Source organism: Schistocerca gregaria, unplaced genomic scaffold (genome assembly GCF_023897955.1).
Source record: "Schistocerca gregaria isolate iqSchGreg1 unplaced genomic scaffold, iqSchGreg1.2 ptg000214l, whole genome shotgun sequence".
NCBI classification, from domain to species: domain Eukaryota; kingdom Metazoa; phylum Arthropoda; class Insecta; order Orthoptera; family Acrididae; genus Schistocerca; species Schistocerca gregaria.
The window spans coordinates 1,608,019-1,618,715 of record NW_026061742.1 but is presented as its reverse complement, the minus strand read 5'-3'; positions in this window follow the sequence as shown (position 1 = coordinate 1,618,715).

Genomic DNA, 10,697 nt, shown 5'->3' with positions numbered 1-10,697 from the left:
ACGCGAATAAGCTTTGCAGACGATAAATGTAACCGTCTCAGAGAGAAAAGCGGCCTATGTGACGATCTGGCTTTAAGTCGATTCGATAACAAATGACGGAAACGGACGGATTTCTCAGGTTTTTACTACATATGAACACTTTTCACATTCTCCCGTGCAACGCGGCTGCTAGTCCTCCTTTCATGCAAAATCTTAAGGTCCTAGGTCATATCCAAGCCACCAAAGCCGGCTAAAAAGTGAATAATCGATAAATAAAACTTGAATTGTACTACATCTTACTGGCTGTTTCTTCAACCTAGAAGCCTCTTCTGTGTTCTACTATGGTGCTTTTAGTGTTTCCGCATACCGCAGCACGCGACATAGCTTTGCAGACGATAAATGTAACCGTTTCAGAGAGAAGAACGGCCAATGTGACGATCTGGCTTTAAGTCGATTCGATAACAAATGACGAAAACGGACGGATTTCTCAGGTTTTTACTACATATGAACACTTTTCACATTCTCCCGTTCAACACTGCTGCAAGTCCTCCTTCCATGGAAAATCTTAAGGTCCTAGGTCATGTCCAAGCCACCAAAGCCGGCTATAAAGTGAATAATCGACTACTTGAATTGTACTACTTCTTACTGGCTGTTTCTTCAACTTAGAAGCTTCTTCTGTGTTCTGCTATGGTGCTTTTAGTGTTTCCGCATACCGCAGCACGCGACATAGCTTTGTAGACGATAAATGTAACCGTTTCAGAGAGAAGAGCGGCCAATGCGACGATCTGGCTTTAAGGCGATTCGATAACAAATGGCGAAAACGGACGGATTTGTTAGGTTTTTACTACATATGAACACCTTTCACATTCTCCCCTGCAACGCGGCTGCTAGTCCTCCTTTCATGGAAAATCTTAAGGTACTAGGTCATGTCCAAGCCACCAAAGCTGGCTAAAAAGTGAATAATCGACAACTAAAACTTGAATTGTACTACTTCTTACTGACTATTACTTCAACTTAGAAGCTTCTTCTCTGTTCTACTATGGAGCTTTTAGTGTCTCCGCATACCGCAGCACGCGACATAACTATCCAGACGATAAGTGTAACCGTTTCAGAGAGAAAAGAGACCAATGTGACGATCTGGCTTTAAGTCGATTCGATAACAAATGACGAAAACGGACGGATTTCTCAGGTTTTTACTACATATGAACACTTTTCACATTCTCCCGTGCAACGCGGCTGCTAGTCCTCCTTTCATGCAAAATCTTATGGTCCTAGGTCATGTCATAGCCACCAAAGCCGGGTAAAAAGTGAATAATCGACAGCTAAAACTTGAATTGTACTACTCCTTACTGGCTATTACTTCAACTTAGAAGCTTCTTCTCGGTTCTACTATGGTGCTTTTAGTGTTTTGGCATACCGTAGCACGCGACATAGCTTTGCAGACGATAAATGTAACCGTTTGAGAGAGAAGAATGGCCAATATGACGATCTGGCTTTAAGTCGATTCCATAACAAATGAAGAAAACGGACGGATTTCTCAGGTTTTTACTGCATATGAACACTTTTCACATTCTACCGTCCAACGCGGCTGCTAGTCCTCCTTTAAAGCAAAATCCTAAGGTCCTAGGTCATGTCCAAGCCACCAAAGCCGGCTAAAAAGTGAATAATCGACAACTAAAACTTGAATTGTACTACTTCTTACTGGCTATTACTTCAACTTAGAGGCTTCTTCTGTGTTGTACTATGGTGCTTTTAGTGTTTCCGCATATCGCAGCACGCGACATAGCTTTGCAGACGATAAGTGTAACCGTTTCAGAGAGAAGAGCGGCCAATGTGACGATCTGGCTTTAAGTCGATTCGATAACAAATGACGAAAACGGACTGATTTCTCAGGTTTTTACTACATATGAGCACTTTTCACATTCTCCCGTGCAACGCGGCTGCTAGTCGTCCTTTCATGCAAAATCTTAAGGTTCAACCTCATGTCCAAGCCACCAAAGCCGGCTAAAAAGTGAATAATCGACAACTAAAACTTGAATTGTACTACTTCTTACTGGCTATTACTTCAACTTAGAAGCTTCTTCTGTGTTCTACAATGGTGCTTTTAGTGTTTCGGCATACCGCAGCACGCGACATAGCGTTGCAGACGATAAATGTAACCGTTTCAGAGAGAAGAGCGGCCAATGTGACGATCTGGCATTAAGACGATTCGATAACAAATGGCGAAAACGGACGGTTTTCTCAGGTTTTTACTACTTATGAACACTTTTCACATTCTCCCGTGCAACGTGGCTGCTAGTCTTCCTTTCATGCAAAATCTTATGGTTCCACCTCATATCCAAGCCACCAAAGCCGGCTAAAAAGTGAATAATCGACAACTAAAACTTCAATTGTACTACTTCTTACTATCTATTACTTCAACATAGAAGCTTCTTCTGTGTTCTATTATGGTGCTTTTAGTGTTTCCGCATAACGCAGCACGCGACATAGCTTTGTAGACGATAAATGTAACCGTTTCAGAGAGAAGAGCGGCCAATGTGACGATCTGGCTTAAAGTCGATTCGATAACAAATGACGAAAACGGACGGATTTCTCAGGTTTTTACTACATATGAACACTTTTCACATTCTCCCGTGCAACGCGGCTGCTAGTCCTCCTTTCATGCAAAATCTTAAGGTCCTAGGTCATGTCCAAGCCACCAAAGCCTGCTAAAATGTGAATAATCGACAACTAAAACTTGAATTGTATTACTTCTTACTGGCTATTACTTCAACTTTGAAGCTTCTTCTGTGTTCTACTATGGTGCTTTTAGTGTCTCCGCATACCGCAGCACGCGACATAGCTTTGCAGACGATCAATGTAACCGTCTCAGAGAGAAAAGGGGCCAATGAGACGATCTGGTTTTAAGTCGATTCCATAACAAATGACGAAAACGGACGGATTTCTCAGGTTTTTACTAATATGAACACTTTTCACATTCTCCCGTGCAACGCGGCTGCTAGTCTTCCTTTCATGCAAAATCTTAAGGTTCCACCGCATGTCCAAGCCACCAAAGCCGGCTAAAAAGTGAATAATCGACAACTAAAACTTGAATTGTACTACTTCTTACTGGCTATTACTTCAACTTAGGAGCTCCTTCTGTGTTCTACTATGGTGCTTTTAGTGTTTCGGCATATCGCAGCACGCGACATAGCTTTGCAGACGATAAATGTAACCGTTTCAGAGAGAAGAACGGCCAATGTGACGATCTGGCTTGAAGTCAATTCGATAACAAATGACGAAAATGGACGGATTTCTCAGGATTTTACTACTTATGAACACTTTTCACATTCTCCCGTGCAACGCGGCTGCTAGTCCTCCTTTCATGCAAATTCTTAAGGTCCTAGGTCATGTCCAAGCTACCAAAGCCGGCAAAAAAGTGAATAATCGACAATTAAAACTTCAATTGTACTACTTCTTACTGGCTATTACTTCAACATAGGAGCTTCTTCTGTGTTCTACTATGGTGCTTTTAGTGTTTCCGCATACCGCAGCACGCAACATAGCTTTGTAGACGACAAATGTAACTGTTTCAGAGAGAAGAGCGGCCAATGTGACGATCTGGCTTTAAGGCGATTCGAGAACAAATGGCGAAAACGGACGGATTTCTTAGGTTTTTACTACATATGAACACCTTTCACATTCTCCCGTGCAACGCGGCTGCTAGTCCTCCTTTCATGGAAAATCTTAAGGTCCTAGGTCATGTCCAAGCCACCAAAGCCGGCTAAAAAGTGAATAATCGACAACTAAAACTTGAATTGTACTACTTCTTACTGGCTATTACTTCAACTTAGAAGCTTCTTCTGTGTTCTACTATGGAGCTTTTAGTGTCTCCGCATACCGCAGCACGCGTCATAGCTTTCCAGACGATAAGTGTAACAGTTTCAGAGAGAAAAGAGACCAATGTGACGATCTGGCTTTAAATCGATTCGATAACTAATGACGAAAACGGACGGATTTCTCAGGTTTTTACTACATATGAACACTTTCCACATTCTCCCGTGCAACGCGGCTCCTAGTCCTCCTTTCATACAAAATCTTATGGTCCTAGGTCATGTCATAGCCACCAAAGTCGGCTTAAAAGTGAATAATCGACAACTAAAACTTGAATTGTACTACTCCTTACTGGCTACTACTTCAACTTAGAAGCTTCTTCTGGGTTCTACTATGGTGCTTTTAGTGTTTTGGCATACCGTAGCACGCGACATAGCTTTGCAGACGATAAATGTAACCGTTTGAGAGAGAAGAATGGCCAATATGACGATCTGGCTTTAAGTCGATTCGATAACAAATGAAGAAAACGGACGGATTTCTCAGGTTTTTACTGCATATGAAAACTTTTCACATTCTACCGTCCAACGCGGCTGCTAGTCCTCCTTTCATGCAAAATCCTAAGGTCCTAGGTCATGTCCAAGCCACCAAAGCCGGCTAAAAAGTGAATAATCGACAACTAAAACTTGAATTGTACTACTTCTTACTGGCTATTACTTCAACTTAGAAGCTTCTTCTGTGTTCTACTATGGTACTTTTAGTGTTTCGGCATATCGCAGCACGCGACATAGCTTTGCAGACGATAAATGTAACCGTTTCAGAGAGAAGAGCGGCCAATATGACGATCTGGCATTAAGACGATTCGATAACAAATGTCGAAAACGGACGGTTTTCTCAGGTTTTTACTACATATGAACACTTTTCACATTCTCCCGTGCAACGCGGCTGCTAGTCCTCCTTTCATGCAAAATCTTAAGGTCCTAGGTCATGTCCAAGCGACCAAAGCCGGAAAAATGTGAATAATCGACAACTAAAACTTGAATTGTATTACTTCTTACTGGCTATTACTTCAACTTAGAAGCTTCTTCTGTGTTCTACTATGGCGCTTTTAGTGTCTCCGCATACCGCAGCACGCGACTTAGCTTTGCAGACGATAAATGTAACCGTCTCAGAGAGAAAAGCGGCCGATGTGACGATCTGGCTTTAAGTCGATTCGATAACAAATGACGAAAACGGACGCATTTCTCAGGTTTTTTTAACATATGAACACTTTTCACATTCTACCGTGCAACGCGGCTGCTGGTCCTCCTTTCATGCAAAATCTTAAGGTCCTAGTTCATGTCCAAGCCACCAAAGCCGGCTAAAAAGTGAATAATCGACAACTAAAACTTGAATTGTACTACTTCTTACTGGCTATTACTTCAACATAGAAGCTTCTTCTGTGTTCTACTATGGTGCTTTTAGTGCTTCCGCATACCGCAGCACGCGACATAGCTTTGCAGACGATAAATGTAACCGTTTCAGAGAGAAGAGCGGCCAATATGACGATCTGGCTTTAAGTCGATTCGATAACAAATGACGAAAACGGACGGATTTCTCAGGTTTTTACTGCATATGAACACATTTCACATTCTTTCGTGCAACGCGGCTGCTAGTCCTCCTTTCATGCAAAATCTTAAGGTTCAACCTCATGTCCAAGCCACCAAAACCGGCTAAAAGTGAATAATCGACAACTAAAACTTGAATTGTACTACTTCTTACTGGCTATTACTTCAACTTAGAAGCTTCTTCTGTGTTCTACTATGGAGCTTTTAGTGTCTCCGCATACCGCAGCACGCGACATAGCTTTGCAGACGATAAGTGTAACCGTTTCAGAGAGAAGAGCGGCCAATATGACGATCTGGCTTTAAGTCGATTAATAACAAATGACGAAAACGGACATATTTCTCAGGTTTTTACGACAAATGAACACTTTTCACATTCTCCCGTGCAACGCGGCTGCTAGTCCTCCTTTCATGCAAAATCTTATGGTCCTAGGTCATGTCATAGCCATCAAAGCCGGCTAAAAAGTGAATAATCGACAACTAAAACTTGAATTGTACTACACCTTACTGGCTATTACTTCAACTTAGAAGCTTCTTCTGGGTTCTACTATGGTGCTTTTAGTGTTTTGGCATACCGTAGCACGCGACATAGCTTTGCAGACGATAAATGTAACCGTCTCAGAGAGAAAAGCGGCCAATGTGACGATCTGGCTTGAAGTCGATTCGATAACAAATGACGAAAAGGGACGGATTTCTCAGGTTTTTCCAACATATGTACACTTTTCACATTCTCCCGTGCAACGCGGCTGCTAGTCCTCCCTTCATGCAAAATCTTAAGGTCCTAGGTCATGTCCAAGCCACCAAAGCCGGATAAAAAGTGAATAATCGACAACTAAAACTTGAATTGTACTACTTCTTACTGGCTATTACTTCAACTTAGAAGCTTCTTCTGTGTTCTACTATGGTGCTTTTAGTGTCTCCGCATACCGTAGCACGCGACATAGCTTTGCAGACGATAAATGTAACCGTCTCAGAGAGAAAAGTGGCCAATGAGACGATCTGGTTTTAAGTCGATTCCATAACAAATAACGAAAACGGACGGATTTCTCAGGTTTTTACTAATATGAACACTTTTCACATTCTCCCGTGCAACGCGGCTGCTAGTCTTCCTTTCATGCAAAATCTTAAGGTTCCACCGCATGTCCAAGCCACCAAAGCCGGCTAAAAAGTGAATAATCGACAACTAAAACTTGAATTGTACTACTTCTTACTGGCTATTACTTCAACTTAGAAGCTCCTTCTTTGTTCTACTATGGTGCTTTTAGTGTTTCGGCATATTGCAGCACGCGACATAGCTTTGCAGACGATAAATGTAACCGTTTGAGAGAGAGGAATGGATAATGTGACGATATGGCTTGAAGTCAATTCGATAACAAAAAAGACGAAAATGGAAGGATTTTTCAGGTTTTTACTACATATGAACACTTTTCACATTCTACCGTGCAACGCGCCTCCAAGTCCTCCTTTCATGCAAAATCTAAAGGTTCAACCTCATGTCCAAGCCACCAAAGCAGGCTAAAAAATGAATAATCGACAACTAAAACTTGAATTGTACTACTTCTTACTGGCTATTAATTCAACTTAGAAGCTTCTTCTGTGTTCTACTATGGTACTTTTAGTGTTTTGGCATATCGCAGCACGCGACATAGCTTTGCAGACGATAAATGTAACCGTTTCAGAGAGAAGAGCGGCCAAAGTGACGATCTGGCATTAAGACGATTCGATAACAAATGGCGAAAACGGACGGTTTTCTCAGGTTTTTACTACATATGAACAAATTTCACATTCTCCCGTGCAACGCGGCTGCTAGTCCTCCTTTCATGCAAAATCTTAAGGTCCTAGTTCATGTCCAAGCGACCAAACCCGTCAAAAATGTGAATAATCGACAACTAAAACTTGAATTTTACTACTTCTTACTGGCTATTACTTCAACTTAGAATCTTCTTCTGTGTTCTACTATGGTGCTTTTAGTGTCTCCGCATACCGCAGCACGCGACATAGCTTTGCAGACGATAAGTGTAACCGTTTCAGAGAGAAAAGAGACCAATGTGACGATCTGGCTTTAAGTCGATTCGATAACAAATGACGAAAACGGACGGATTTCTCAGTTTTTTACTACATATGAACACTTTTCACATTCTCCCGTGCAACGCGGCTGCTAGTCCTCCTTTCATGCAAAATCTTATTGTCCTAGGTCATGTCATAGCCACCAAAGCCGGCTAAAAAGTGAATAATCGACAACTAAAACTTGAATTGTACTACTTCTTACTGGCTATTACTTCAACTTAGAATCTTCTTCTGTGTTCTACTATGGTGCTTTTAGTGTCTCCGCATACCGCAGCACGCGACATAGCTTTGCAGACGATAAATGTAACCGACTCAGAGAGAAAAGGGGCCAATGAGACGATCTGGCTTTAAGTCGATTCGATAACAAATGACAAAAACGGACGGATTTCTCAGGTTTTTACTACATATGAACACTTTTCACATTCTCCCGTGCAACGCGGCTGCTAGTCTTCCTTTCATGCAAAATCTTAAGGTTCCACCGCATGTCCAAGCCACCAAAGCCGGCTAAAAAGTGAATAATCGACAACTAAAACTTGAATTGTACTACTTCTTACTGGCTATTACTTCAACATAGAAGCTTCTTCTGTGTTCTACTATGGTGCTTTTAGTGTTTCCGCATACCGCATCACGCGACATAGCTTTGCAGACGATAAATGTAACCGTTTCAGAGAGAAGAGCGGCCAATATGACGATCTGGCTTTAAGTCGATTCGATAACAAATGGCGAAAACGGACGGTTTTCTCAGGTTTTTACTACATATGAACAATTTTCACATTCTCCCGTGCAACGCGGCTGCTAGTCCTCCTTTCATGCAAAATCTTAAGGTCCTAGTTCATGTCCAAGCGACCAAACCCGTCAAAAATGTGAATAATCGACAACTAAAACTTGAATTTTACTACTTCTTACTGGCTATTACTTCAACTTAGAATCTTCTTCTGTGTTCTACTATGGTGCTTTTAGTGTCTCCGCATACCGCAGCACGCGACATAGCTTTGCAGACGATAAGTGTAACCGTTTCAGAGAGAAAAGAGACCAATGTGACGATCTGGCTTTAAGTCGATTCGATAACAAATGACGAAAACGGACGGATTTCTCAGTTTTTTACTACATATGAACACTTTTCACATTCTCCCGTGCAACGCGGCTGCTAGTCCTCCTTTCATGCAAAATCTTATTGTCCTAGGTCATGTCATAGCCACCAAAGCCGGCTAAAAAGTGAATAATCGACAACTAAAACTTGAATTGTACTACTTCTTACTGGCTATTACTTCAACTTAGAATCTTCTTCTGTGTTCTACTATGGTGCTTTTAGTGTCTCCGCATACCGCAGCACGCGACATAGCTTTGCAGACGATAAATGTAACCGACTCAGAGAGAAAAGGGGCCAATGAGACGATCTGGCTTTAAGTCGATTCGATAACAAATGACAAAAACGGACGGATTTCTCAGGTTTTTACTACATATGAACACTTTTCACATTCTCCCGTGCAACGCGGCTGCTAGTCTTCCTTTCATGCAAAATCTTAAGGTTCCACCGCATGTCCAAGCCACCAAAGCCGGCTAAAAAGTGAATAATCGACAACTAAAACTTGAATTGTACTACTTCTTACTGGCTATTACTTCAACATAGAAGCTTCTTCTGTGTTCTACTATGGTGCTTTTAGTGTTTCCGCATACCGCATCACGCGACATAGCTTTGCAGACGATAAATGTAACCGTTTCAGAGAGAAGAGCGGCCAATATGACGATCTGGCTTTAAGTCGATTCGATAACAAATGACGAAAACGGACGGATTTCTCAGGTTTTTACTGCATATGAACACATTTCACATTCTTTCGTGCAACGCGGCTGCTAGTCCTCCTTTCATGCAAAATCTTAAGGTTCAACCTCATGTCCAAGCCACCAAAACCGGCAAAAGTGACTAATCGACAACTAAAACTTGAATTCTACTACTTCTTACTGGCTATTACTTCAACTTAGAAGCTTCTTCTGTGTTCTACTATGGAGCTTTTAGTGTCTCCGCATTCCGCAGCACGCGACATAGCTTTGCAGACGATAAGTGTAACCGTTTCAGAGAGAAGAGCGGCCAATATGACGATCTGGCTTTAAGTCGATTAATAACAAATGACGAAAACGGACATATTTCTCAGGTTTTTACTACATATGAACACTTTTCACACTCTCCCGTGCAACGCGGATGCTAGTCCTCCTTTCATGCAAAATCTTATGGTCCTAGGTCACGTCATAGCCACCAAAGCCGGCTAAAATGTGAATAATCGACAACTAAAACTTGAATTGTACTACTCCTACTGGCTATTACTTCAACTTAGAAGCTTCTTCTGGGTTCTATTATGGTGCTTTTAGTGTTTTGGCATACCGTAGCACGCGACATAGCTTTGCAGACGATAAATGTAACCGTCTCAGAGAGAAAAGCGGCCAATGTGACGATCTGGCTTGAAGTCGATTCGATAACACATGACGAAAAGGGACGGATTTCTCAGGTTTTTCCAACATATGTACACTTTTCACATTCTCCCGTGCAACGTGGCTGCTAGTCCTCCTTTCATGCAAAATCTTAAGGTCCTAGGTCATGTCCAAGCCACCAAAGCCGGATAAAAAGTGAATAATCGACAACTAAAACTTGAATTGTACTACTTCTTACTGGCTATTACTTCAACTTAGAAGCTTCTTCTGTGTTCTACTATGGTGCTTATAGTGTCTCCGCATACCGCAGCACGCGACATAGCTTTGCAGACGATAAATGTAACCGTCTCAGAGAGAAAAGTGGCCAATGAGACGATCTGGTTTTAAGTCGATTCCATAACAAATAACGAAAACGGACGGATTTCTCAGGTTTTTACTACATATGAACCCTTTCCACATACTCCCGTGAACGCAGCTGCTAGTCTTCCTTTCATGCAAAATCTTAAGGCTCCACCTCATGTCCAAGGCACCAAATCCGGCTAAAAATCAATAATCGATAACCAAAACTTGAATTGTACTGCTTGTTAAGGCTATTGCTTCAACTTAGAAGCTCCTTCTTTGTTCTACTATGGTGCTTTTAGTGTTTCGGCATATCGCAGCACGCGACATAGCTTTGCAGACGATAAATGTAACCGTTTGAGAGAGAGGAATGGAAAATGTGACGATCTGGCTTGAAGTCAATTCGATAACAAATGACGAAAATGGATGGATTTCTCAGGTTTTTACTACATATGAACACTTTTCACATTCTAC